The sequence below is a fragment of the Procambarus clarkii genome, chromosome 10 (assembly GCF_040958095.1).
Source record: "Procambarus clarkii isolate CNS0578487 chromosome 10, FALCON_Pclarkii_2.0, whole genome shotgun sequence".
Classification (NCBI taxonomy): domain Eukaryota; kingdom Metazoa; phylum Arthropoda; class Malacostraca; order Decapoda; family Cambaridae; genus Procambarus; species Procambarus clarkii.
Genome location: NC_091159.1, coordinates 21,031,328 through 21,043,456, shown reverse-complemented (window position 1 = coordinate 21,043,456; position 12,129 = coordinate 21,031,328). Strand labels below are relative to the sequence as shown.

General features: G+C 44.9%; 1 protein-coding gene across 5 annotated transcripts in view; it reads left to right on the top strand.

Moving 5' to 3' along the window:
• The window catches only part of Myo61F (Myosin 61F), a 123,083-nt gene that overhangs the window by 44,662 nt on the left and 66,292 nt on the right, over nucleotides 1-12,129 (top strand). For 3 of the 5 annotated variants that reach the window (XM_045727673.2, XM_069321687.1, XM_069321689.1), the window contains exon 2: nucleotides 8,915-8,968. The exons of the other annotated variants lie outside the window; for them this stretch is intronic. The gene's annotated coding sequence lies outside the window, so the exon portion shown is untranslated. The remainder of the gene's footprint in view (nucleotides 1-8,914; nucleotides 8,969-12,129) is intronic. 5 annotated transcript variants of the gene reach the window in all.

Below are 12,129 nucleotides of genomic sequence, written 5' to 3'. Positions count from 1 at the left end.
ACCGGCTGGCCGAACACGTGGCTAGTCACAAAGCGGGGAAATATTGACGTCACTTGACCAAATAAATGAACACCTCGTGTAGTTCACAAGGAAAAATACCGCTTGAGCATAGTTGGAAATGAATGGGTAATTTTTAGTTTTAAAAGATAACCTAAATGTAGAAGACAATAATTGATCAGGGGAGAATCCCAGAAAAACCGTTGACGCATTGATCCAACCCCGTTACTTTGACCCGCGGAACACTGCTGTAGTACGCCAGAGGCTTCTTGGCTTCATCTCAGACTCCGCTGTGTAGCAGCGACCCGCCAAGTGATCTGTCGCGTTGAACAGAGGCATATTGGTGCAAAATGTTACCTTACAGATGTTGGGATGGGGGAAGAGACGAACAGGAGAGGGGGGGGGGGGGGTGAGAGACGTTGGGTGGGGGTGGCGGGGGGTGATGGGAGGCGGGAAGGGATGGAGAGGGGGGGGGGATAATAGTGTTCACGAGAATGGCCGAGGATGGAGGAATGGAGACGAGGTGGTTGAAGTGTCAAGGAGGGTGAGAGTAGTGCTGGAGAAGAGAGTAATGGAATACAAAACACTATAGATAAGGATATTATGGTTAAACACTTTGGGGGGGGGGGGGGTGTCGAGAGAAGGCAGTGAAGGGCTGGGGCGTGGTTGGGGTGATGCAGGGAGGGGGGGGGGGAGGCCGCAGTGCTGCTGTAGTGTGCTACAAAAAAAAAGGTGCAACAGATGTATTTTTTGTCACGCCCACTCTTCTTAATCTTGTAGTTGATTTCCACGAATATGCTAATTAGTTGTCTGTGCTCGAAAATTGTGCACAAGTTCTGAATACAAAATTCTTAAGGATGGCTTGAGAGACGTTGGGTGGGGGTGGGTGCGCGCGTGCGTGCGTGCGTGCGTGCGTGCGTGCGTGCGTGCGTGCGTGCGTGCGTGCGTGCGTGCGTGCGTGTGTGTGTGTGTGTGTGTGTGTGTAAGTAAGGAGTAAGGAGCCGAGAATGTTCCATTTACCGCGTGGTCGGTCTCTCCCCCCCACCCCACCCGGCCCCCCCAAAGGTTATACGGAATTGTTACTTTCCATGATAAGCAAATAATCGTTTTCTGTAGTACTGGTTTAATATTTATGATGTTACGATTTTCCGCTATTTAGCAATGTCATTTTGTATAAACAAACTTTATTCTTAAATGTTTGTACATGTGTAATTAAGTTTTGAATTTGACATGTTATTGATACAGCTACGTAAGTTTCGGTCACATAAGTTTTACTATTAACTGTATCACCGATTGTATATTGCCCGTTATTTGAAGTTGAAGTTACGCCAACGTACGTTGTGGATGCGCGTGCGCGCGTGCGTGCGTGCGTGTGTGTGTGCGTGTGTGCGTGTGTGCGTGTGTGCGCGTGTGCGCGTGTGTGTGTGTGTGTGTGTGTGTGTGTGTGTGTGTGTGTGTGTGTGTGTGTGTGTGTGTGTGTGTGTGTGTGTGTGTGTGCGCGTGCGTGCGTGCGCGTAGGTTCACGCATGGAAATCTAGAAAAAACAAATTGTATGTAGTGGCCAAAGCTGACAAAAGTAGGTTCAGGAGACGAGGTAATTTCCTAAGAGTTATACAGACGAGGTTGGTTGTGGTTGGTGAGTGGCCAACGGTTCGCTTCCCGCCTGAATTTCCCCCCCTCCATCATGCTAATGTAGCAGCGTGTTGAAGTGAGGGGAGAAATTTTGTAAATTGTCTTCCATAATAATGCATTGTTTATTTACCGTGTTGAGGATGTGATGAGACCAAGACCAATTTCCGGCTAAGGTAGGAGTGTGGCTCTCGGCCATGTATCGTGGCTTAGCCTTTAGTTATAGCCTGATGGTACACAGGCTCGCCCTGTACCTCGTCCACACCCTGACGTGTCATAAGTCTCCAACACTCGCTCTCTCACTCACTACAACCACCGCCAAACACAACACTCCCCACTTCTACAATACTCACCATTATAGCCACTAAACAAGAAATTGTTACAACACAAGACGTTAACACATTTCTTCACTACCCAAGCACCCACACCAATCCGCCACTGTAACCAGTCACTGTCGCAACCATTACAATCAAGATATTACAAATACTGTTTTTTATATACAAGAGTATCCCAAATACTCTTCGGGATACTGATTTGCGTCCCAGCTTTTCAATAGGGATATTTTACACAATTGACCATGCCTAGTCTCGCAAGGAATTACTTCAGTGTGCAGCTTTAGAACCGGTCCCTTTAATATTTTCCACACGTCAATGACCATGCACGTATTATCTGCACTCCAGAGAGTACGAACATGTAGGTTATCTTGAGATGATTTCTGGGCTTTTTAGTGTCCCCGCGGCCCGGTCCTCGACCAGGCCTCCACCCCCAGGAAGCTGCCCGTGACAGCTGACTAACACCCAGGTACCTATTTTACTGCTAGGTAACAGGGGCATAGGGTGAAAGAAACTCTGCCCATTGTTTCTCGCCGGCGCCTGAGATCGAACCCAGGACCACAGGATCGCAAATCCAGCGTGCTGTCCGCTCGGCTCCCATACTCTCTAGATATTATCTATACACCATGGCCCCCCCCCCCTCCCCACGAACACCATCCCAGATTAAAGGGGTTAATCCTCACATCATTGGGGAAACAAGACATGTTCACGTACAAAATACTGATTGATAAACAGAATAGACAACGGCTGACAATTTAGCATAGGTAGTATAGAAACAAGGGACACTGATAGAAAAAAATAAAAAGTCAGCACACATGTTGGAAAAGCAAACAAAAAAGTTTCCAAGATAGTGAGAAGTAAAGTTCTGGCAAACTCAATTCATAGCTTTACATGTTGATATGACAGTCAAATAGACTTCGGAACCTATATGCCACTCGATTAAGAGTTAAGAGGCGGGAACCAAGAGCCGTAGCTCACGATGTGCAACTAAGCCAGTAGACCACGTCACCTCACGTCACACCAGTGTGCCACTCAAAACATGCACTCTGGTTGTAATAGTTACGTTTAAGAGGAATACTTGAATGCCAGGCACGAGGAACAACTCTCAGAAGGATGAGGACAGTTGAGTGCGTCGAGGCTCTCGAGCGGTTGCGAGACTTGGCCGCCTTGGACCGCCAGATTGTATTACCCAGCGCGCGCTCTCACACACTTACCCGCTCTTTCTCGATTTTTTTGTTGCCACAGGTGGTGTTAACAGCTTCATCCATATTTACATAGAGATTTAAAAACACATATCCTAGTTAATGTTAACTGGACTGCGGCTCGTGCGCATGTGCCGGCACACCTGATCAGCCTAGCTGGATCAGATGTGTGCCCCAGACTGTAAGTTTGTTACAAATGAAAGTTTTAGTCGACCAGGTCGTCTGGGTGAAGACCAGCAGGCCGCGAGGACTTTGTTCCCCTAGAACTACCACTCTGTAACGCGTACCTCTGCTGGTCCAGGTTCTCGTTAGCCTAATCTTTGTTTCCCCATTTCCTATAGATTCTTGGCAATAATTTGTAACGAGTCTGCTGGTGATACGGCCCTGGGCTAGCAGCCTCCCTTGGTGCTGCTGCTGGCAGTAACACGGAGAAAGATGAAGCTGTATTGAGATGATTGACTGTTAGGGATAAGAGGGGGAGAGGTTTGGACAAAGGGGAAGGGTGGAGGGGGTTGGGGGTGGGGTGACTATGGAAGTGTCATGAGAGGTGGAGAAGAGCGTGACGAATGAGTGCGAGTGAGATTGGGGAAGAAGTGTGTGAGGGGCGGGGCGTGAGACTAGCAACACCACAATGAGATAAGTGAGAGGTGAAGGTTGCTCCCCCCACCACTCCCACCTGAGTTTCCCCCCCCATCCCCCCCCCCCCCTTCTCACTCCCACATTACCTGCTCGTCCTAATTAAATGTTGCATACTTCTCTCTCTCTCACATAAATTTTGATTTTTAAAAAGTCTTGAACTACTGGTATATGAACTTCGGTTTATAAGAATTCATGTGTGATTAAATAACAATTGGTTTCGTTACACAAGAGGTCGGGTGTTGGCGCTAGCAGAGCTGTTGTAAAATAAAGCCTTCTAAAACTAGTCCACATTAAGGCCTCGTGCGAACCTCAGATCTTCAGACGGGCTGCTTAGCCGTGAGATATTGCGCAATTTACCACGTATAATATTTACGGATCTGAACGTCGTACTTGTAAGCAGAATGTAAACATTTGCAATCGTGGTGTTTTACCCATTCCAGGGGCCAAATAGGTATTGTTTTGCACACATAATTAGTAATGAAAAATGTCTGGCAAGTCGGTGTTTATTTTGAAGCATATATTAGCTTGTAATGTGAAACTGATGTGAACCAGATTGGTGGCCACAAGAGGCTGCACAGTGTGCGGGATGTTAGTGCTGCAACCCGTCCTCTCTCATGTGTGTAGGGGGTTATAATGTGTGTTTTTTTATACTGAATCGTCCAATCCGCCATTTTTTGTCCTTAAAGCAACGTAATATTGACACTTTCTATGCATCGACCTAAATACTAGGTGGGTTGCTTGGGTTCGTACGTCTCTGGGTAGGGGAAACTGGTGTATTTTTACGTTGACGACTTGTGGGAACAAGTTGACGTGTGGGTTGACGATTTATCACGCCTGCGAAGGAGTCCCGTATGAACAACAGGAGTTTGAGTTTATAACTAATATTACCGGAAGTTCCATATTTGTTTGCATTTGCAACAGCGTGATACAGTAATGTACTATTTTCGATTTCCTCTGTGTTCGGGTAAAACAAATCGTATAATAACAACTCGTACTAAATATCGGTTACAAAAATTTATGTTGAAGTTCGGGGGGGGGGGGATGTACGGATCCGGTTTCCAGAGTGCTGATGGTTTAAACCAGGTTTAGTCTAGATACAACAAAGCGAGGTAACTGATAATGTCATGATCAACACTGCTGGGGAAATTTACAAAATATAATTTTTGTTTTTAGACCAAATTCTTTTCATACCTGCCTACCAGGCCTATTTTTCAACTGGTGGGAACAACTATTTTTTTTGTCCAATGAAAGTGATGGGAATAATGGGTGAAGATTATGAAGAAGGAACTGCACTAGGAACCACAAAGACCCGGAGTCCTTGACGTCCATCAGTGGACGGTGGTGGTGGTGGTGGTGGTCTGTGTCGGAGGATTGTGGTGATGGTAGTGGGTTATAGTGAGGCAAGGTTGATAAGGTATTAATAGCAGCGTCATTATTACCTAACAGGTGTTGTTCTTGCGGGCTGGTGTGTATATACACACACACGCTGCTTAAAAGTAAGCAGCGTGCACGCAAGAGTGAGTCACGCTAACCTCCCGGACACTCGGTAACTCAACTTTCATGCACGAAATGAGTGACAGTTTCGGTCCGTCCTCGACTCTTATCAAGTCGTTGACATAAAGCTTCTTAATCTTATGTCGTTTATCTAGCTTCCTTTAAATCTTTTGCATCCTTGTCAGGACCAGAGATGTAAATTAGCTCGTCGTCATTACCACCTCATGAATACTGCTTTGAGCGCAGTCTTGTTTCCATTCTGCCAAAGTCATGACAAAGCTAATGGTCACCATGTTTGTGTATCGTCATGTGCTTCTTGCAACAGGCAGCATGTTCGGTGCAAGTGATCACTAGGTGGGTGATATGATATTGTCATATCATATGTTAAACATGATACTGATAATAGTGATATTAGTGACAACGTGATATTGTCACATTTGGATGTGACAATATCACGTTGTCACATCTTGCCTACCTTGTGGGGTTCTGGGGATCAAAGACCCTGCGGCCCTGTCTCCGACCAGGCATCTCGATTGGTCGTCTGGTCAATCAGGCTGTTGGACGCGGCTACTCGCAGCCTGACGTGTGAATCATAGCCTGGTTGATCAGATATTCTTAAGTGCTAGTAGAGTTCTCTATTACATATGTACATGTGTATGTATGTAACATTAACACTTGTGTAACTAGCTTCAACAGATCGTCGCTTCCTAGGCTAGATGAACTATGGGGGTTCAGTTCCTGAACCGATTATGTGCCTCTAACCCTTTCCACCACCGCCTACGGGATGGGTATGGGGTGCATAATACAGAAAGAACTTTCATTAAACTGAGCACTGAGAGGGGCCGGTTGTGCCCCTTATGTGTAGCGGGAGTATGTTGAGAAGTGTTCCTCAGCGTACATATTGCCCCTCTACTTTTCAAATGAAAAGCAGAGGTGCGATATCTCTGTCTGTATAAACCCACAATATAAAGGGGTTAGAAGTTAGTTAATTATCAGTTACTGGCACAGGAGCTGGGCTGTAAGTCCCCTGTGGGCTCACCATAGCCCGTGCTACTTGCAACTTTTGTTCAGAGTAGCTGGATCTAAATCGGTAGTTAATTATCTCATCGTGTGGGTCAAGTGTCAGATGTAGATATAAAATATTGATGTATTTCATTAATATAGTATTTTTGTAGTCGTCTTCACATGGTGGGCGAGTTGAATAGTGCTTCCAGAAGTCTATCATCACTCTCTACCTTACTGTTTTTACAACTGTAGATTTATCTTCAAGTAATTTCTCTTTATCCAAAATACTCAGTATCGTCCTGAGTGTGGAAGCATTGTTGAAATTTTATATAATAAATTGGAATGTAAAATGTGAGGGTAAGGCGGCGAAGCCAGTTTGGCACGGTGTAAGGTAGTACTTGTGGGGGTGGTGACCTCATGCGGCTGTGGGCGGGGAGAAGGGAAGGAGACAAAGCAGAAGCTGCAGGGGTAGTATGGGAAGAGACCCCTCCCTCCCTCCGTGATGGCGGTCTGGCAGTTCTTCTACTCCCCCAACCACTTGGGCTGGACGGTAGAGCCAAGGTCTCGCTTCATGCAGGTCGGCGTTCAATCCCCGACCGTCCAGGTGGTTGATGAACGATAGAGATTAAGCCACCCAAGAGGTGGCACGGGCATGAATAGCCCGTAAGTGGTGGCCCTTTTGAGCCATTACCAGTATCAAGAGCTGATACTGGAGATCTGTGGAGGTGCGACTGCACCCTGCGTGACGGGAGATGTCTCCCGTGGTCCAAGTGGTTGGGGCACCATTCCTATCCCCCCGTCCCATCCCAAATCCTTATCCTGACCCCTTCCAAGTGCTATATAGGCGTAATGGCATGGCGCTTTCTCCCGATAGTTCCCCTTCCCCAAGCCCGGCTTATGGCCAGGTTTGACTTATGAGAGCTTGGTCCAACAGGATGTTGCTTGGAGCGGCCCGCAGGCCCTCATATCCACCACAGCCCGGTTGGTCCAGCACTTGAAGAAAACTATTAGTTTTATCTTGATGTCTACGGTTGTTCCGGCAATATTTCTTATACTTGCTGGCGTATGCTTGCTTGCTAAATGTGAAGATTGTTAACAACCATTTTAACTGTGTGTGTGTGTGTGTGTGTGGGGGGGGGGATCTTCAACCGTCTCGAAAACATGTTTGCAAACGATATTTAGAAGATGGTGACATAACCTAGCAAGTTTTCCATTATAGAATTTTTAACTAATTACCAGAACGATTAAAAATTAATCAAATTTGTAATGTGTGTGTATATATATATATACATATACATATATATATAATGTCGTACCTAGTAGCCAGAACGCACATTTTGGCCTACTATGCAAGGCCCGATTTGCCTAATAAGCCAAATTTTCCTGAATTAATATATTTTCTCTAACTTTTTTCTTATGAAATGATAAAGCTACCCATTTCATTATGTATGAGGTCAATTTTTTTTTATTGGAGTAAAAATTAACGTAGATATATGACCGAACCTAACCAACCCTACCTAACCTAACCTATCTTTATAGGTTAGGTTAGGTTAGGTAGCCAAAAAAGTTAGGTTAGGTAGGTTAGGTTGACGAAAAACAATTAATTCATGAAAACTTGGCTTATTAGGCAAATCGGGCCTTGCATAGTAGGCTGAGAAGTGCGTTCTGGCTACTAGGTACGACATATATATATATATATATATATATATATATATATATATATATATATATATAATATAATATATATATATAATCATTGAATATGACCGCATATTCTGTATTTACTATTTTCTGATTTAGGGCTTCTATCCCTCTTAACTATTTTCTTAGCGAGACTTTTCTTATTTTCTTATTATATATATATAATGTGTGTGCGTGTATATCACGAAAATAAACACGTGATTAAAAATGTGAGTGTCAGACCACGGAGGAAAATTGAAACAGGAATTTCCTTAAGTACTTTCATATATTAATAAATCTTCAGAAGGAGTAACGAATAACTGTTGACTCCTTCTGACGGTGTATTAATATACGAAAGTACTTAAGGAAATTCCTATTTAAATTTTCCTCCGTGGTCTGACACTGTCATATATTATATAATTTATAATATATATTATTCTTAACTCTTGTACCATAGTTTGTCAATTTCGATGCTGTATACACAAAAGTTAGTCAACGTTGTGAGTGATTAGTGACCTAGGCGGTATGTATGTATAATAATGTTTGCCACAGTAAGAAGTCTATTGTACCTCTGCAATTCTATTGTAGTATGGTAATATAGCCAGTGTATGTATTGTATAAATAAACATTATATAAATGTTATGCTGGAAGGGTGATGTCACTGCAAGTGTACTTGGTCCCACGATTCGTAATAGATAAGCTAAGCAGTGTGTTTTATTTAAATAATTTTTGTAAAGCTATTTAACAAGATACACCTAATAACTTTACGGGCTATTCATGCCTGTGCCACCTCTAGGGTGGCTTAATCTTAATCCATGAATCGCCTAATAAGTGTTAACTATTAACATTGGTTGTCGGTATTTAAGAGTTGTGGCATAATGTTGTGAAGGAATTTCCACAGTTCGCATGGTAATAAACCCGTTTTCTTTGTTACAGGTAGCCCAACCTAGTGTAAAGAGATCTCCCGTCTCGCTCGTCACCTGCCTGTCGGTGAGTTGGGACTTGCTTGCTTGTACACTTGTTTATTTGCCGTGTTTTATTTATGAAGTTGATGTGTGGTGTTCTCAGCAAGCTGTGCTAGCAGAGTCGAGCTTTAGCTGCGTGCTGGCTACCTGCCTATTTAATCCTGCAAGATGAAGCTGCAATGCTTGGACCCCCTCGTATATTGCTGTTAGTCGTATTGTGAAATGATTTCCTACCAACTTGTGTGTGATTGTGAAATGTTCAGTGTTGGCGTATTTAACTTAACCTCAATGTCTAGTTCATTCTTGTATCCTTCAGGTTCATCTCCTGACCTTAATCCGTGCTCTCTTGTACCCGGATGGAGTTCTGGGAGTTGTTCTACTCCCCAAGCCCGGCCCGAGGCCAGGCTTGACTTGTGAGAGCTTGGTCCAACAGGCTGTTAATATGATGCTTGATACGCTTGATACGCCTGTAAATTTGTAAAACAATATCTTTGCACCCTCTCAATTACCCCGTATATTTTGGATCTTACATATTTATTTTTTATAACGTCAATGGGTCCAGTTCTCGAGCTTTTTTACCCATGTGTTCTAGGATCAGCTTCGAGGTAACTGTTGCACATTTTCAAATTAACTTTCGCGCTCGAGGTTGGGTATCCTTGCTGGCTCCTTAATATGTATATGGAGCAATATTTTAAAGGTCTTGTTACTGAGATGCCTGGGGCTGTTGGCGTGTGTGTACAAGTACTCGCCTATATATACTTGCATTGTCAAATGCTGTCTCCTGTGCCAGGCATTTCCAGCTACTGATCTATTAATTACGCGACTCCCTTTCTTCATGCTCATAATTTCCTTAATGTTCACATTATTTCTAATGAGTGGTGCCAATTCCTCCTCATTGTATTGTCTCGTCTTGCCATCTGATAAGTCCTGGGAAATGTGACATTCATTATAACTTCAGCTTTGGTTTCACTGCGGCTCTTTTGTCGGAGTGCGTCTCTTGTTCTCTTGCTGCTCCTTTGCCGTCTGTCATTTGTCTTCGTGTACCAGACCTTCGCATTCTTCAGCATTAACCTGCTTGATACCTGCTTGGTAGGGTTCTGGGAGTTCTACTCCCCAACCCCAGCCCGAGGCCAGGCTCGACTTAGTTTGGTCCAATAGGCTGTTGCTTGGAGCGGCCCGCAGGCCCACATATCCACCACAGCCCAGTTGGTCCGGCACCCTTTGGAGAAAATTACCTAGTTTTCTCTTGAAGATGTCTTGGTCACTCGCATTACTCTCGTCGATTTGGGCTACTGCTATGGACGGCAGGGGAGAGGGGGGGGGGTGATAGTCTGTGGGACGGGATGACTGGAAGGATTGCTTGTGGAGGTTACTGGGGGATGTGGATGCAAGAGAGGAAATGTTGGTATTGGAGTGGGGTCGGGGTGGGGGGGGGGTTTCTTCATAAGAGGGGTAATTTGGGATAGGTAGCGCAGTGGGGCTGTTGTGGGGTAGGTGGCAAATAAGGGGGTAGGGGATATTCCGAGATGGGGGGGGGGGGGGGGGTGCGAGTGCCTTAAAGGTGCTGGGAAAAAGGTTGAAGCCTTAATCCAAATTCATGCGTCTGAACTTTGTCCATCAGCTTCCTAGGAGGAGTCACGTGTAGTCTAGTACCCCCTTGACTCGTCTGCGTGTAGGACACTTCCATTTCCATTATATACTATTCGTCTTTCTGTTCACGTTGGTAATTACATTTTCTCTGAAATGTCATTAAGAAGTGTTGTTCCTGGATAGCTGGACTGTACCTGGACGGGGTTCTGGGAGTTATGCTGTGCCACAGTAAGTAGTCTATTGTACCTCTGCAATTCTATTGTAGTGAATTGTGAGAGTTTGGTCCAACAGGTATGATTGTTGTCTACGTGGTTCCTTTCACTGTGGCGTTTTCCGTGTGGTAGCCATTCTCTAGAGTAGACATGAACTCCCTTGTACGTGTTCCGAGAAGAGTGACAATGTTGACCAGACCACACCACACCACACACAAGATGGTGAAGGGATGACGACGTTTCGGTCCGTCCTGGACCATTCTCAAGTCGAGTCACGTTATTGTGACTCATCGCCTGCAATGTTTATCCCAGGAATTACAAACAGGAGAGACTAAAACGCGTAATTCACATTTTCTAGAAAAGTTGACATGATTTAAGTAAAGAAATGGATGAAAATATATAACGGGAGATGTTAAATTGTCATGCATTAATTTTTATATAAATTTTGCCTGGTTGACGAGACCGCCAATCAGGAGGCCTCGTTAGAAACCGGGCCGCAGAGACGTTAATCCTCGGAATCGTCGAAAGGAGAGGGTTAGTTAGACGGAACAAATACTTGTTAACCAGCTTCACAAGCTTCACTTGCTTAGCTAAACGTACTGTGGGGTTCAGTCCCCGAGCCCATTGTGTGTGTGTAACCCTTTCCACCACCGCCCACAGGATGGGTATGGGGTTCATAATAAGACATTAATAAATGGCGAGGCATTTGTTCCCACAATTTCGCAGTTACTGGATCTAAATCTTTGACTTAGTCTGGAGATAGGCTAGTATCCCTCTTGCGTGTTGGGACACGTGCGTGCGTCAGTGAACATGAAGTCAGGTCTAGTGTTATTGTTATAGATTCAGCTACTCGGAACAAGTTCCAAGTAGCACGGGCTATGGTGAGCCCGTAGTGGACTTACCTGGCACAGGAGCGGGGCTGTAACTTGCAGGTCTAGTGCTTTGCGTTTGTTTTTGTTTTTACATCTTTTTGGCGCTAGTTCGGATAGTATTTGGGGGCGAGTGTGTTGGGGAGCGGGGAGGGGGGGGACTCGTGGGGTTGTTGTTGTGTATCGCCTTGAGGCATGACTGTCACCATAACAATGAACCTTTGTCGTGAACTTTCCAGTGGTACACTTGACTCCTCTGACGAGTTGCCGCCAAGGCCTGGTTGGGGGGGGGGGGGTGTAATCACCTAGTTGTGCTTGCGGGGGTTGAGCTTTAGCTCTTTGGTCCCGCCTCTCAACCGTCAATCAACAGGTGTACAGGTTCCTGCGCCTATTGGGCTCTATCATATCTACACTTGAAACTGTGTATGGAGTCACTTCCTAATGCATTCCATTTGTCAACCACTCTGGCACTAAAAAAGTTCTTTCTAATATCTCTGTGGCTCATTTGGGCACTC